The following is a 16,775-nucleotide window of genomic DNA, read 5'->3' on the forward strand; positions in this document are numbered from 1 at the left end:
GGGAGGTGGTGGGATGGTGGGGGTGGTGGGGATGTGGTGGGGGTTGTAGGATGGTGGGGGTGGTAGGGGGGGCACATAGGAGTATTAGTGGGCGAGGAACGGAGTTGGGAGCCAGGATAATCGGAGCCGGCCCCACATTACCATGTTGGTATAGCGCCAGTACCACCACACCATCACTACCACCATCACTACCACCATCACTACCACCACTACCACCATCACTGCCACCATCACTACCACTACCACCATCACTACCACCACTACCACCATCACTACCACCACCACTACCGCCACCACTACCACCATCACTACCACCATCACTACCACTCCCATCACTACCACCACCACTACCACCACCACTACCACCATCACTACCATCATCACTACCACCATCACTACTGCCACCACCATCATCACTACCATCACTTCCAGTATCATCACTACCACCACCATCACTATTAGTTCCAACATCACCAGCAACCATCACTCCACCACTACCACCATCTTCACCTCAACCAAAACAACCACCATCCACAACCACCACTATTACCTACTGAATACACCAGCACCAACACTGGGAAGGTGTGTGTGTGTGTGTGTGTGTGTGTGTGTGTGTGTGTGTGTGCCCCAGGGGGTGACCAGCCCCCGCCTCGCTGACAGACGGTACCTTGCATCTGACCTTGTCTGGTATGAGTGTGAGGTGAGGTCATTAACATACAGGTAAAGTAAGAGGTACAGGTGTGGTGGTGTAGATGGTGTAGGGGTGCAGGTATGGTGGTGTAGGGGTGCAGGTGTGGTGGTGTAGGGGTGCAGGTGTGGTGTAAGGGTGCAGGTGTGGTGGTGTAGGGGTGCAGGTGTGGTGATGATGTTAGTACAGGTGTCGAGGTACAGATGTGGGAAGTGTGTGTGTGTGTGTGTGTGTGTGTGTGCAGGGGTGTGAGGCAGCACAGTAGGGGGTTGGGGTCACCGTTACTAAGATGGATGCGTCCTCTTACTGGTGCAAAACAAAGAGAGAGGTGGTGTGGTGGTGCCGGGGGGGACTTAACCTGGGTGTTTGGTGAGGACGGTGATAGCAGGCCAGCCAGGTCTGGCCTCTGCCCACCCACAGTGATACAGCGGGCGTGGGCGTCAACTGAAGTGACTCAGCGCTGTGGCATGGTCCAGCTAGTGTGGTGGGGGCGGCCCTCGGGCAGCTCCTGGTCCTGCCCTCTTACCTGTTGTTCGGGTTTGGTCTACTGATTAAGTGTTTTTTTTATGTTAGTGACCAGGTGTGATGCAGGTGGTGTGGCGTGGCCAGGTGGCAGAACCATCAGCTCCTGGATTTGTTATTGTAGTGGAGGCGGGCGGCAGGGCGGGGCGGGGCACGGGGCACAGCGCCCTCATGCCTCTACAAGGTACTACGGCTGATACACTCATTGGCGGCATTGAAATCTCCTTGTGGGACAGACGTGGGAGGAGGAGGTTATGACCCCCGTTGCAGCTAGCGGAGAGAGCAGCAAGGGTTAAGGCGGTGGCAGGGGGCAGCACCCTCCTTCAACTCATGACCGCATCTTCCGTTTAAGGTCGTCGTATTCGTTATGCCTTCTTCATGCCTCCTCGTTAAGGCATCAACCTTTTGTGGAGACATTCACACCTCGCCGCCTCTAAGGGTTATTGTTAACTCTAGTGTTGGTCACCAGTAAGAGGTATTGTTTACACCGTGACCTGCCGTGTGTTATACCTCCTGCGTGACTCCCAGCCTCCACACTTATAAGTAAGGTAATGTTTCTCCCCCACCAACCACTACCCAAGTCACCACTAATATTACTTATTGTCTTACTTATGTGGTTTCTGTATTATATCTTGACTTAATTATGGTGTGGACGATGTTGTAGGATGAGCCACACACATTGGGAGGGCAAACCTTCTACTGGCCATCCATACCTTAGAGCAATGGCATCTGTAAATTCTTCTTTATTAGGACTGAAATTATTTGCTCTTATCAATAACGTTGTTAGCCAGTTCGAGGCGCTCACCTTCTGCGCTATAGCTACTTTTTCCCTCAAGTTGTTGCACTTACAACTACTCTGTGCTCACTGAGGGCTATACTACTACTACTACTACTACTACTACTACTACTTTTTTGTTGATATTGACCTCCAATATTCCCTTATAACCACACCTTCTCCACCATTTTATTACCTAACCATCCTAATACAGAAGTAATTACCCTAGCAGAATTAGATTAGGTTAGATTAAGCTAGGTTAGGTTAGGTTAGATTAGGACTAGGTTAGGTTATGACTGGGGCCTAAATGACCAGATTCCATAGTTATATTATGAGTCGTTTTGGTTTATTTACTGTAAGCGTTGGTGGTCCGCCGCGCTGATCATTACAATAATCTATCCTACCTTCAGGTATTTATGGGGCTTCGCCTAAACAAAAACACAAGTTGAATTTTATCTCCCATCATTACATAACTGTTTAGTGTGGCCCCTGTGCCCTTCGTTCCCATCTAGCAGGGGTTATTGTGGCCTTTGTGAGACTTTAGTGTGGCCATTGTGTGTTGTGTTCACATTTAGCTGTGCGTAAGTGTGGCCCTTGAGTCTAAGTTCACATCTAGCTGTACCTAGTGTGGCTATTGAGTCTAAGTTCACATCTAGCAGGCGTTAGTGTGGTTAATGTATCTTGTTGGACCCTATCTAGCAGGGTTCATATGGGTTTCCCCCTGTCGCATCCTGTCAAGTCATTCGTGTGTTGTTAATATCTCTCTCTCTCTCTCTCTCTCTCTCTCTCTCTCTCTCTCTCTCTCTCTCTCTCTCTCTCTCTCTCTCAACACTTGTCATAAACATTAATGCATTATGGAGTGTGAAAGTATATAACGTGTTGAGGTGTGTCATGATGTAAGGTGCCACTCTACCTATGACGTCTGAGGGAACAATGCCTCACTTCTCATTCCTCAGGGCCATACACACCGCCTCACCATGGCCATCCACCAGCCTCCACACACTTCAAGGTTATATCAATATAGTTTTCCTTACTTAACATACAGACGCTACAGTGAATAAATAGAGGAGGTGTGGCCGAGTGATGTGGACGAAAGCCTTGTGAGATTTGACCCATAAGATTCCAGTTTGGTCACAGTTAGGTCAGGTCATGCTCTCACCCTCCCCTCCCTCCCTCCCTCTCCCCACTGAGTCCCCTCCCCTCTCCCACTAGGTCCCCTCCCCTCTCCCCCACTGTGCTAACCCTCCCTCTTAATCCCTCTCCCCCCTCACTTCACCATGTTGTTTGATGATTCTTGTGGCGCTTTACTGTGTGTGTGTGTGTGTGTGTGTGTGTGTGTGTGTGTGTGTGTGTGTGTGTGTGACTAGTAATGCTGGTTGATTTATGCTTGACATTATAGAAGTCACCTGCTGGCACCCCACAACTGATTGCACTCCCCATACTTGATTGGCACTCCCACCTGACTGGCACTCCCACTTGACTGGCACTCCCATGCCTGACTGGCACTCCCACACCTGACTGGCACTCCCATGCCTGACCTGGCACTCCCATACCTGACTGGCACTCCACTGACTACTCCCATGCACTGGCCTCCCATACCTGACTGGCACTCCCACCTGACTGGCACTCCCCATATGACTGGCACTCCCATGATTGCACTCCCACACCTGACTGGCACTCCCACACTTGACTGGCACTCCCATACCTGACTGGCACTCCCACACCTGACTGGCACTCCCACACCTGATTGGCACTCCCATACTTGATTGGCACTCCCATACTTGATTGGCACTCCCACACCTGACTGGCACTCCCATACCTGATTGGCACTCCCATACCTGATTGGCACTCCTACACCTGACTACCGCTACCAGTGCCTCCTCCTCCGTCCCACTAGTTGAAACTATGGAAATTGAAAGGATGAAGGTGAGGGAGGGAGAGAAAGAGGGAAGGAAGGAGGGAGGAAGGGTGGAGGGGGGCAAGAAAAGACGTAGGAGGGAGGAAGGGAAAGAGGAAAGGAGGGAGGAAAGAGGAAAGGCTAACGTTCTTCCTCTTGTTTCCGTCTTACCTTGGAGCATCACCATACATTATCTCTCTCTCTCTCTCTCTCTCTCTCTCTCTCTCTCTCTCTCCACACAGCAAGCCGTAGTGACTCGTATGCCTTATACATAGGACTTTGGAAACGCCGTGATGTGACCCGCCTCTTAACTAGCCCCCCCTTCCCCCCCTTCCCCCTCTCCCCCCTCTTCCTCCCCTCCGTTTCCTCCCCTCCCCATTTCCATCCTCTCTCCTCTTTCTCCTCCCTTCCATCCACCTACCCTACCCTCACACTAAAGGTAGGGGAGGAATGAGGCCAGAGAGGTGTGAGGTAGAGGTGTGAGGCCAGAGAGGTGTGAAGTAGAGGTGTGAGGCCAGAGAGGTGTGAGGTAGAGGTGTGAGGCCAGTAGGGCATCAGCAGGAGGTCCTCAGCTGCCCTTGTCTGGTGGTCCACGATGCCCCAGGAAGGAAGACATTATCATTGGGTACAGGAACGGCCTCGCTCTCCCTGTTTGGGGTGTGACTCATGTGTGGAACTACCCTTAGCTTCCCCTTTAACATTACCCCTTAACATTACCCCTAACCCTTCCCCCTCAAATTCACCCCTTCCTATTCCCCTTCTCCCTGATATCACCCCTACCCTTAGCTTCCCCCTACCCCCTCAACATTACCCCTTCCCCTAAAATCACCCTTTCCCCCTTAATATCCCTCTCCCCTCCTCCACCTCCCCCACATCTTTTAAATTTAGTCTGCTCCACTCCCTCTCCCCTACCTTCCCTCCCTAGTCCCTACCTCCCCCCTTGGTCCCCCTACCTCCCCCCCCCACCTCCCCCCCAGTCCCCTCCCCATGTACGGACTTAGGTAATAACACGCATGACGCTATACGCAATAAGAGAGAGAGAGAGAGAGCGCACACACACACTGTTTCACCCTACCTGTAACATAATTCCTGTGACGTAATCATATTCCTTTACACTCGTGGTGCCCTGAGCTATTGGTAACATATGTGTGTGGTGTGACCGGGAGCTTCATTTACCAACGTCAGTCAAGGCATAGGGAGGAATTGATCAATGGCAAACATACAGTACGGATTATTTAGATCTGTTATGAGTAGGGTGTATAGGGGTGTAATTATTGCCCCTTGATGATGATGATGATGATGATGATGATGATGAATAGACAAACATAAAAACCTATCATTAAAACCTAAGATTCAACAACAAACTAATTACTTTTGTCTTTGTGTCTTGAGTACACCTGTGACTTACCTGTGTATACTAATTATCCCTTCAAGGGTATACAGTACAAAGATACTCCAAAGTCCTTGAAGTTTTCCCCGAGTACAAAAGGTAATTATGTTAATAGATGGAGAATTATTATTATTACTTGATATTTATAAGATCTTTAGTACATAATTACTCAACTGTCTTAGCGACTTCCTGGCGATGCAGTTATTGGCTGACTCAAGAACAACAAAGAGATGTTCTGTATTTTCATTGGCTGGTACCGTAAGCGTTAGAGTACGTATCGTGACTTACAGGAGGAATTATTAGTCATCCTTATTGGTAAAGATCGTGTCAGTGAAGTCAGTTTGTTGAGGTTTTTGATACGGTATAGGTGATAATATTAGGAAGCTATAGGGTAGAAAGTCGCGGGAAAGAAAGTTGCGGGAAAATAATCACGGGAAAAAAGTAACTATCACCTCCTCCTCCACCTCCACCTCACATCATTGGCCTTCCCTACCTCCCACTCCATCACCCACAACACTTACCCACCCCATTCCCTCTTATCACTCCCTCTCTTGCCCCCTGCCCATATGTATATACCCTCCCACCCCTTGCCCCTCCTCCCCGTGTCCCTGGGCCCGCGGGAGGAGTGCGGGAGGCGACAGTAGCAGGACCCCAAGATCTGGTTTCCCTCAGCGGGGCAGCTCTGGTCCGCCCCTCCATCACCTCTGTTGATTAAGACCGACGTATTAGGGTCACACTCAAGAACCAGGCACCCTTACGCTACCATACCCACCATACTACCATACCCACCATACTACCATACCCACCATACTACCATACCCACCATACTACCATACCCACCATACTACCATACCCACCATGCTACCATACCCACCATACTACCATACCCACCATACTACCATACCCACCATACTACCATACCCACCATACTACCATACCCCCCACACTGCTATAACCACGCTAATGTACCCTCGCTATCATACCCCCTACCCTAGCCTCTTGGGTATCATAAGAGTAGCTAATCTTTAAGTTAAATAAGCTACTAAAGTGCCTACTCTTCAGGTGATCACACACACACACACACACACACACACAGAGTTACGCGTGTGAACTTTTAAAGCTATCAAGATGAGTAGGTAGAAGAATGACTGCAGGACTCAGCCTACCTGTTGAACTTTAGTGAAGATAATAATATAGGTGTGTATTACAGGCCTGAGTTATTGAGCAACATTGATGCAGCGTGACTCATTGATACAAGGACGATGTTGGAAAAAATACTCCGACCAGTTTTTCTTCTGGACGTAATATCTGAATACCATTTATAAACCTAATAATCTGATAATTATAGATAAATAGTAATGAATTATTCCTCTAGTATAATAAATTCAATGTGTTTTATCTATAATGCTTTTGAGGTTTGATTATAGGGTCCAGTTGATAGTTATTGACACATTTGTAGGTAAATTTTCGTCTTCCATTGTATCGTAGTAATAGTAGTGTGTGTGTGTGTGTGTGTGTGTGTGTTGATGCTACCACTCTCACTCTTGTAGTCTTGAAGTGTTAAGCCACCAATACTGTAAGTGTGAGGTGGTGTGCAATACAGCAGTGTGAGGTGGTGGCCGCCCAATATAGCAGTGTGAGGTGGTGGCCACCCAACTCTGGCAGTGTGAGGTGGTGGCCGCCCAGTACAGCAGTGTGAGGTGGTAGCCGCCAATGCCTGGCAGTGTGAGGTGGTGTGCACCCATTACAGCAGTGTGAGGTGGTACATGCCAGCTCTACAGCAGTGTGAGGTGGTGTGCCAATCCCCAGCAGTGTGAGGTGGTGGCCGCCAGTACAGCAGTGTGGTGGTGGCCGCCGTCACCAGGAGGCTCACAGGCCCCAGCTTTGTTGCTACCTCCAGCCTGCAGCCCCCAGGAGTTACCAAGGCTGTGTCCCTCTCCCCCCTCCCCTTCCTGCCTCCTCCCCCGACCCTGTCACCCCCAACCCTCTGCCACCTCCCCCGACCCTGCCACCTCCCCCGGCCTGCCACCTCCCCCGACCTGCCCCCCCACCCTACCCACCCCCGCCCCTATCACCTCCCCCCCTCCCCCACCCTCCCCCCGCCCCACCCACCTACCTCCCTCAGCCCTGGCACCTCCCCCCTGCCACCCCCTACCTCCCCACCACCACCCCTACCCACCTCCCCTGCCACCCCTGCCACCTCCCCGCCCCTGCCACCTCCCCACCCTACCTCCCCCCTACCCTCCCCACCCCCTGCCACACCTCTTCCCCTTCCCCTCCCCCCATTCTTCCCCTCCCCCTACCCCACTTCCTCCACCCCATCACCTCCCCTCCATATCCTTTACCCTCTCTGCCTCCCCACCTCCCCTCACACACCCTCCCCACCTCCCCTCACACACCCTCCCCACCTCCCCTCACACACCCTCCCCACCTCCCCTCACACACCCTCCCCACCTCCCCTCACACACCCTCCACCTCCCCACTGTTGTTTGCAAGCAGTGGCGGTCACACCATCAACAGCTGCTCCCACGCACTCAATGGTATGCGGTCTTAACACACTACAACAGTTCACCACACTCCTCCACTACTCAATACACCCCGTAACACACTCCTCCCCTCCCCCAACACACTCTCCCACTACTCAACACACTACAACACAACACCACCACCAACAACAACACATTCTATCAACAAAAACAAGATACTAGGTTTTGTCGTCTACCAGGTTATTACGCTGTGAGCCATTGATAATATTTATACTACAGCCTTGGCATGTTTTATATTCCCTGGCATGTTTTATATTCCCTGGCATATTTTGTATTCCCTGGCATATTTTGTATTCCCTGGCATATTTTGTATTCCCTGGCATATTTTGTATTCTGTATGTTTTTGTTTGCTGTTTGTCTTGGTGAAAATATACTAACATGTTTGGTGTCTAATGTGTGTGTGTGTGTGTGTGTGTAGGTTGGGTTAGGTTGAGGGTGGAAGTGGGCAGTCATGGATAGGAAATGGGCGGTCATGGGTGGAAGTGGGCGGCCGTAGGAGTGGAAGTGGGTGGCCGTGAGGGGGGAAATGGGCGATCATGAGTAGAAGTGGGCGGTCATGGATGGAAATGGGTGGTAATGGATGAAAGTGGGCGGCCGTAGGAGGAAGTGGCTGGCCGTGGGGTGGAAGTGGGCGGAATAATAGCCTCCCTTGCAGGTTGACGACCCCCGCCCACCACCACCACTTGATTAATTAAGTTAGCGTGTGTAATGGGGGGTTGGCACACCACCCACACTTAACCCATAGTGTGTCGAGTGATGTGTCGAGTGATGTGTCGAGAGATGTAAGTATGGTCGATGGTAGATGGTTGCTGGTCGTTGGTCGCTGGTAGATGGTTGCTGGTCGCTGGTTACTGGTTGCTGTTCGCTGTCAACCATCCCCCTCCTCTCCATGTGCCTCTGATTGTCATCTTTTTGGTCGTGTTTCTGTTAGAAGTTGTAGGAAAATTGCCTCGTCTGTCGGTGATCTGAGTGACAACAATCAGACGAATGAAGGAAACAGATCGCGTGAAGATTATACACCCCAGATTATTGCACGTTAACCTAACCTAACCTAAAACTGCTGTTGGGTATGTATGTATGTATGTAGTGAATTATCATGACCTAGATTATGACCCCAGACATAATGTACTATTAACTCACTTGACCTCCTGACCTGACCTCGGGGCCTGCACTGAACTCAGAACACGGTTGGTGGGGATAACGCGGTCTGGTACACTGTCTCTCTCTTATATAGGGTGTTGCTATGTTGATAAACAGTATACCTCCCGACTTCTCAACTTTCTGACCTCCCGACCTCCCAACCTCCCGACCTCCTGACGCACTCTTATTGTCTATTGTTGTTACCCTTTACTATCGTGTGTGTGAACTTGACTGATTGTTTGGTGTGTGTGTGTGAACTTGACTGATTGTTTGGTGTGTGTGTGTGTGTGTAGAGGCTGTGCTGTGCTGTGCGGTGCTGTGCTGGGTTATGCTGTTCTGTGCTGTGCTGGGTTTATGCTGTGCTGTGCTGGTGTAGGGAGGCTGCCACTTCACTCAGACAGACACAATCATCAACACGGGCCGAGAACATTAGTTAGCTTGTATCAACACGCCACCAGATGCACGACTGCTTAAAGCCCTCTGTGGTTGTCACGTGCACACCACCCTCCCCTCCCCTCACTATCACCACTACCCCACCACTACTACCACCCCCACCACCACCACTACCATCTCCACCACCACTACACCCACCACTACCCCCACCACCATACTACCCCCACCACTACCCCACCACAACTACCACCCCCACCACCACTACCCCCACCATTACACCACCACCACTACCACCCCCACCACCACTACCACCCCACCACCACTACCATCTCCACCACCACTACCATCTCCACCACCACTACCCCCACCACCATTACTACCCCACCATTACTCCCCCACCTACTACCCCCACCATTACTACCCCCCCACCACTACTACCCCCACCATTACCCCCCACCATTTACCCCCACTCACTACCACCCCACCACTACATCCCCGCCACTACTATCCCCACCACTACTACCCCACCACTACTACCCCTACCACCCCACCATTACTACCCCCACCACTACTACTGGGGAGAAGGGTGGGTGGTGAAAAAGAGGGCAGGTGGCTGTGGTCAACATTAACAGTGGGTGGCGGCTCGTTTGATCTCCACACTGGCACGCGCGACCCTCTCCTGACCCCTCACGACCCTCTCTGACCCCTCACGACCCTGGGCCCTCTGGCCCTCTCCGACCCCTCACGACCCTCTCTGACCCCTCACGACCCTCCCCACCCCTCGACCCTCCCCACCCCTCAAGGCCCTCTCTGCCCCCTCAGACCCTCTCTGACCCCTCACGGCCCTCTCTGACCCTCACGACCCTCCCCCACCCCTCACGACCCTCTCTGACCCCTCATGACCCTCTCTTACCCCTCGACCCTCTCTTACCCCTCGACCCTCTCTGACCTCAGGCCTCCCCCCCTCACGACCCTCCCCCCCCCTCACGACCCTCTGACCCCTCCCGACCCTCATCCGACCCTCTCTGACCTCTGGCCTCTACCCCTCGACCCTCCCCCACCCCTCGGCCCTCCCCACCCTCACGACCCTCTCCTGACCCCTCACGACCCTCTCTTCCCCTCACGACCCTCCCCACCCTCACGACCCTCCCCACCCTCACGGCCCTCCCCACCCCTCACGACCCTCCCCACCCCTCGACCCTCCTCACCCCGACCCTCCACTCCCTCCCTACCATCTCGCCACCCCTCCCTTCACCTACCCTCTCCCCACCTCCCTTCACCCTCTCCCCACCCCTCCCTCACCCTCTCCCCACCCCTCCCCTCCTCACCCCTCTCCCCCATCCCTCACTACCCTCTCCCCACCCCTCCCCTCACCTACCCTCTACACCCTGCCCTCCTTACCCTTGGTGTTGATAGTGATGAGTAGTGATGAAGATGGTGATGGTAATAGTTACAGTGATGGTGGTAGTGATGGTGTAGTAGTGGTAGTGATGGTAGTAGTAGTGGTAGTGATGGTAGTAGTAGTGGTTAGTTATAGACACAAGAAGCAGTTCAACGTCTACTTGCCTCCGTCTCATTAAAGTTGATTAACTCTTTTTATTTAATGACGCCGTGTGTGTGTGTGTGTGTGTGTGTGTGTGTGTGTGTGTGTGTGTGTATAGTAGTCCCTGGGGGCCGTAAGAAGGCCCCTGGACAGTGAGACAACAGAAGGAGGTGTATTAGTTGCAGTGTCCGGGAGGAAAGGAGTGGTGGGGGGGAGGTGAAGTGAGATGAGGAGGGAGAAGGTAGTAGAGGGTGGAGAAGTGTTGCATCACTGCCCCACTTGCCTCTATAATCGGAGAGGCTAGAGGATGAGGGAGGTGTTGCTGGTACACATGTTTTCCAGGATATTGGTTAGTGGTATGTATGAGTGTGTGTGTCCTCTTGACGACGGCATTAAATTTTCTCTCTCTCTCTCTTCTCCTCTCTCTCTCTCTCTCTCTCTCTCTCTCTCTCTCTCTCTCTCTCTCTCTCTCTCTCTCTCTCTCTCTCTATAACTGTGTTTTGTATCTGCATCTATTCATTGCAGAACTTTGCCTCAGTTACAAGACTTCTCACCTATGACTCTGCAATACCTCCTCTATACACATATCTCCCCACACGCCATTAAAACAAAGGAACACTGTTTTAACACCATCTTGACCCTGCCTGGCCTTCCCTCACTGCCTGGCCTCCCTCACTGCCTGCCTCTCACTGCCTGGCCTCCCCACTCCCTACCTCTCAGCCTGGCCACCTCTCAATGCCTGGCCTCCCTCACTGCCTGGCCCCCCTCCCCTGCCCTCACTGCCTGGCCTTCCCTCACCTGGCCTACCTCTCAATGCCTGGCCCCCTCAATGCCTGGCCTCCCTCACTGCCTGGCCTCCTCACTGCCGCCCCCCCACTGCCTGGCCTGCCTCTCCTGCCTGGCCTCCCCCACCCCACCCAATGCCTGGCCTACCTCTCACGCCTCCCCCTGCCGCCTCCCCTCACCTGGCCTTCCCCTCACTGCCTGGCCTTCCCTCACTGCCTGGCCTACCTCTCACTGCCTGGCCTACCTCTCATGCCTCCCTCCCCCCACTGCCCCCCCACCCCCCCCCCTCCCCCCTGCCTGGCCACCCCACGCCCCCCTGCCTGGCCTACCCCAATGCTGGCCTCCCTCACTGCCTGGCCTCCTCTCAGCCTGGCCTCCCTCACTGCTGGCCTCCTCACTGCCTGGCCTTCCCTCACTGCCTGGCCTACCTCTCAATGCCTGGCCTACCTCTCAATGCCTGGCCTTCCCCTCACTGCCTAGCCTGCGCCCTCACACGCGTCCTAGTGGTAATGAACACTACCGGAGGATTACACAAGTTACTTTAGTTTTTTGTAGATGATTAGACAATAAATTCCATCGTGAACCAAACACCTTGGCCATGTGTTAACAGCTGAAGTCTCTGTTATGATGAAACTGAGTTATTCCTTTTAATTAGTGGGGTGAAGGGGGATGTGTTGGGTAGGGGATGTGTTGGGTAGGGGATGTGTTGGGTAGGGGATGTGTTGGGTGGGGATGTTAGGGGATGTTTGGGGGGGATGTGTTGGGTGGGGGTGTTGGTGGGGATGTGTTGGGTGGGGATGTGTTGGTGGGGATGTGTTGGGTAGGGATGTGTTGGTGGGGGATGTGTTGGGTGGGGATGTGTTGGGTGGGGGGATGTGTTGGGTGGGGATGTGTTGGGTAGGGGATGTGTTGGGTAGGGGATGTGTTGAATGGGGGATGTGTTGGGGAGGATGTGTTAGGTGGGGATGTGTTGGGTGGGGGATGTGTGGGGAGGATGTGGGTAGGGGATGTGTTGGGGAGGATGTGTGTAGGGATGTGTTGGGTAGGGGTGTGTTGAGTGGGGTGTTGGGTGGTGATGTCTTGGGTGGGGATGTTTTGGTTAGGGGATGTGTTGGGTGGGGGATGTGTTGGGTGGGGATGTGTTGAGTGGGGGGATGTGTTGAGGTGGGGGATGTGTTGGGTGGGGGATGTGTTGGGTAGGGGATGTGTTGGGTGGGGATGTGTTGGGTGAGGGATGTGTTGGGTAGGGGGATGTGGTCGGTAAGGGATGGCAAAGGGTAGGGGTTAGGGAAGTGTGAGTAGTGGGATGTGTGGGGATGGTGTGGTTGAAGGACAAAGGGTTGGTGGTGGGGGTTGTGGTTGTAATGTTCTGGTTGTAGGATTGTGGTTATAGGGTGTAGGATTGTGGTTATAGGGCGTAGGATTGTGGTTATAGGGTGTAGGATTGTGGTTATAGGGTGTAGGATGTGGTTATAGGGTGTAGGATTGTGGTTATAGGGTGTAGGATTGTGGTTATAGGGTGTAGGATTGTGGTTATAAGGTGTAGGATTGTGGTTATAGGTGTGGGATTGTGGTTATAGGGTGTAGGATTGTGGTTATAGGGTGTAGGATTGGTTATAGGGTGAGGATTGTGGCTATGGGTGTAGGATTGTGGTTATAGGGCGTAGGATTGTGGTTATAAGGGTGTAGGATTGTGCTTATAGGGTGTAGGATTGTGGTTATAGGGTGTAGGATTGTGGTTATAGGGTGTAGGATTGTGCTTATAGGGTGTAGGATTGTGGTTATAGGGTGTAGGATTGTGGTTATAGGGTGTAGGATTGTGGTTATAGGGCGTAGGATTGTGGTTGTAGGGTGTAGGATTGTAATAGTTGTAGGGTTGTGGCTGTACAGTTCAGTGTTGTGGCATCATCTGGATAACATTTAAATCTTTAGGAAAATTTTGAATGAACATGACTCCTGCATATGTGTGTTTCTGCTCGAGGTGTTTTATTTCTTACCATTTATTTTTACTTGTTACTTATTTCTACTTATTTACCACGTATTTTATTGCTATCTTCGTATTTATTTCTACTTTTATCTACTTATTTACCACTTTATCTACTTTTATCTGCTTATTTTCTACTTATTTCTACTTTTATCTATTTATTTACTACTTTATCTACTTATATCTGCTTATGTTTTACTTATTTTATGTCTATACTTATTTCCTCCATATTTTTACTTATTTCTACTTATATCTACTTATTTTACTTATTTTCTACTTATTTACTTATCGACTATCACTTCCATAACTAAAATATGAGGGACTGAGTGTAATAAGTGTAATTAGGGTGCAATAAGGGTGTAATAAGGGTGTAATAACCGCAATAAGGGTGTAATTAATATATCTTTACCTATCATCAAGGTAATTATTCCTCGGGGGTGGGAGGAAGGGAGGGGGGTCATGCCTCACCTCACCTCCCTCACCTCACCTCCCTCACCTCACCTCCCTCACCTCTTCTTCCTCTCTCGTTAGACCAGCCACTGATTTCGGTGTTATGGTGTGTCTGTAACTTGAGTGTATCCTGAGTGTGTGTATCCTGAGTGTATCCTGAGTGTGTGTATCCTGAGTGTATCCTGAATGTGACCTGAGTGTAATCCTTGTTTTACACATAAGACATCATGGTTTATCTTACTTAAGTCATATTAGGTTAGGTTAGTATGTCTTAAATAGCCGTGTGTGTGTGTGTGTGTGTGTGTGTGTGTGTGTCGTAGCACAGGTGTAATAGGATCCATTAGTAACTCACCTGTATTACCTCACACCTGTGGTCCTCATTAACACATGTACAGTCTATTGTGTTCTTATTTTACTATATATAACGCATGTCTTATTTTCTTACAGGTGAGTGTGGCTGATGTGTCGTGGTGCAGGTGTGTGACAGGTGTATAATGGGGGACTATAGGTAAGTATAACAGGTGTATCAGTGCATGTCAGTGTACTCGTAAGTCGACACCCGGAACCTGGCCGTGAGGGTGGCGGGGTGGTCTGGCGCCGTGACCTAGTGAGAGTGTAGGGACAGGGGAAGGAAGGAGGTCAGGAGCGGCGCCACCAACACACACGTCTTGGCGCCATGATGCCTCCCACGTCAACTTATTCACAAGAAATTCTCGATGGCTACCATGAGTAACGATACAACCCTGTCTGGCGCCTTGTATCTGCCAGGGTCGGTGACGTACACACACCCGGTAGCTGCTGTAGTGTCTGTTTTACCTGGTGGAGTGTGTGTGTGCTGCGTGTGGGTGTGACTGGCAGGTTGGGTCTGCCCGCCACCACCGCCGTAAATCACAACACAAACAAACACCAGTCACCCGCGGCGCCTCCCTGTCCGCCCTCCCAGTACGGCGCCCACGACCTGACCCCGCCCACCACGGCGCCCACGACCTAACCCCGCCCACCACACCCCCAGTTCAGCACCTCCACTAGACATAGTACCGTACCTGTCTGTAAATGTAGCTCTTGACCCACCCACCCCTACCCTACCCCTACCCTACCCTACCCTACCCACCCCTACCCTACCCCCCTACCCTACCCACCCCCCCCTACCCACCCCTGCCTACCCACCCTGCCCTACTACCTACCTACCTGCCCCTACCTACCCCACCCCTACCCCACCCCCTACCCACCCCTACACCCCTACCCCTACCTCTACCCCTACACACACCTACCCACCCCTACCCCTACCCTGCCCCCACCCCTACCCCCTACCCCTACCCACCCCTACTACCCTACCCCACCCCTACCTACCCCTACACACACCCCACCCCTACCCCACCCCCACCTACCCCACCCCCCTGCCTACCCACCCCTGCACACCTGCCCCACACCTGCCCCTACCCACCCCTGCCCTCTACCCCCACCCCTACCCCTGCCTACCCCTACCCCTACCCTCAACCAGATAGCGTGAAAACAATCAGTTAACCTTCAGGTGAAATAAACCTCGACATCAAGTGTACAGGTGTGATCATTATGTCATCACTTGGACTGTTGGACGATAAGCTGACAGCGAGAACCAGACTGTCATACACACACTGGTAAGCTTTCGTCGATTCCAGATAAAACTGTGACGTAATTTTCTGCGTTGTACTTTACCTGTTCGTCACTCTTGTCTTGGCACTTACTGTACACGAATTTATAGACTAATTAGAAAATTGTCTCACCTGAAGCATTAGCCACCCTAGTTTATTTCACCTGATTATTATTATTACAGTAAGGAATAATTGTGATTTGACGTAACCTTTTTAAAGTGTAATGTATATAACGAGTGCCAAGTGGGGTGGTGTAACGAGTGCCAAGTGTTGTGGTTAACTTCAGGTGCCACTTACTCAACTCCTCACCTCTTAAGTGGTTCCCTCATCACACACTTCTCCTACATAACACTCTTCACCTAGCGGCCGCCCATACCATACCAAGATGACCCACTTAAAGCCTTATGTCACGGCGCCCAGTGTTGACCATTAAGACAGCTGCCCCCTCCCTCACCCCCTCCTCTCATGTTGCTAGGTGTTGCTGGAGGTCGTTGACTGAGCCCTTGTTATTACCTCAACAACATGACTATACATCACCCCGTTGTTCACCTTATCTCAGCTTTAAGTGTCTAATTATTCACCTGTTATCTATCTCGTCAGCTTCTCGCCACAACAGCTTATTGATACGCTTCTCACCATAAAGCTTATTGCTATTGAAACAGTTTATTTACCCAGACAAATACAGATACAGAGTTAATAATAATAATAATATTGACATGAATGAGTAGTGAATAAGCTTACATTTTTGTGATGGTGTAGATGAGAACAGAGGCTAGTGGAGATGGAGTAAGTGAGTGTATTCCTGTGTCTTTGTCTTCACGCTCCTCCTCCTCCTCCTCACGTGAAGGTAGAGGGAGGAGTTAGGACCCACCGTGTGCTTCCTCCCGAAGGTCTGGACATTATCATACAATAAAGACGTGAGGGCGGAAACTTGTTGAGAGGTCACGTGTGAGGTACTACCACGACCTCCTTACCTCACTCCCTCCCTACCTCCCTCTGCACCCCCCCCTACCTCCCTCTGCACCCCCCC

The sequence above is a fragment of the Homarus americanus genome, unplaced genomic scaffold (assembly GCF_018991925.1).
Source record: "Homarus americanus isolate GMGI-L3 unplaced genomic scaffold, GMGI_Hamer_2.0 scaffold54679, whole genome shotgun sequence".
Taxonomy (NCBI): Eukaryota; Metazoa; Arthropoda; class Malacostraca; order Decapoda; family Nephropidae; genus Homarus; species Homarus americanus.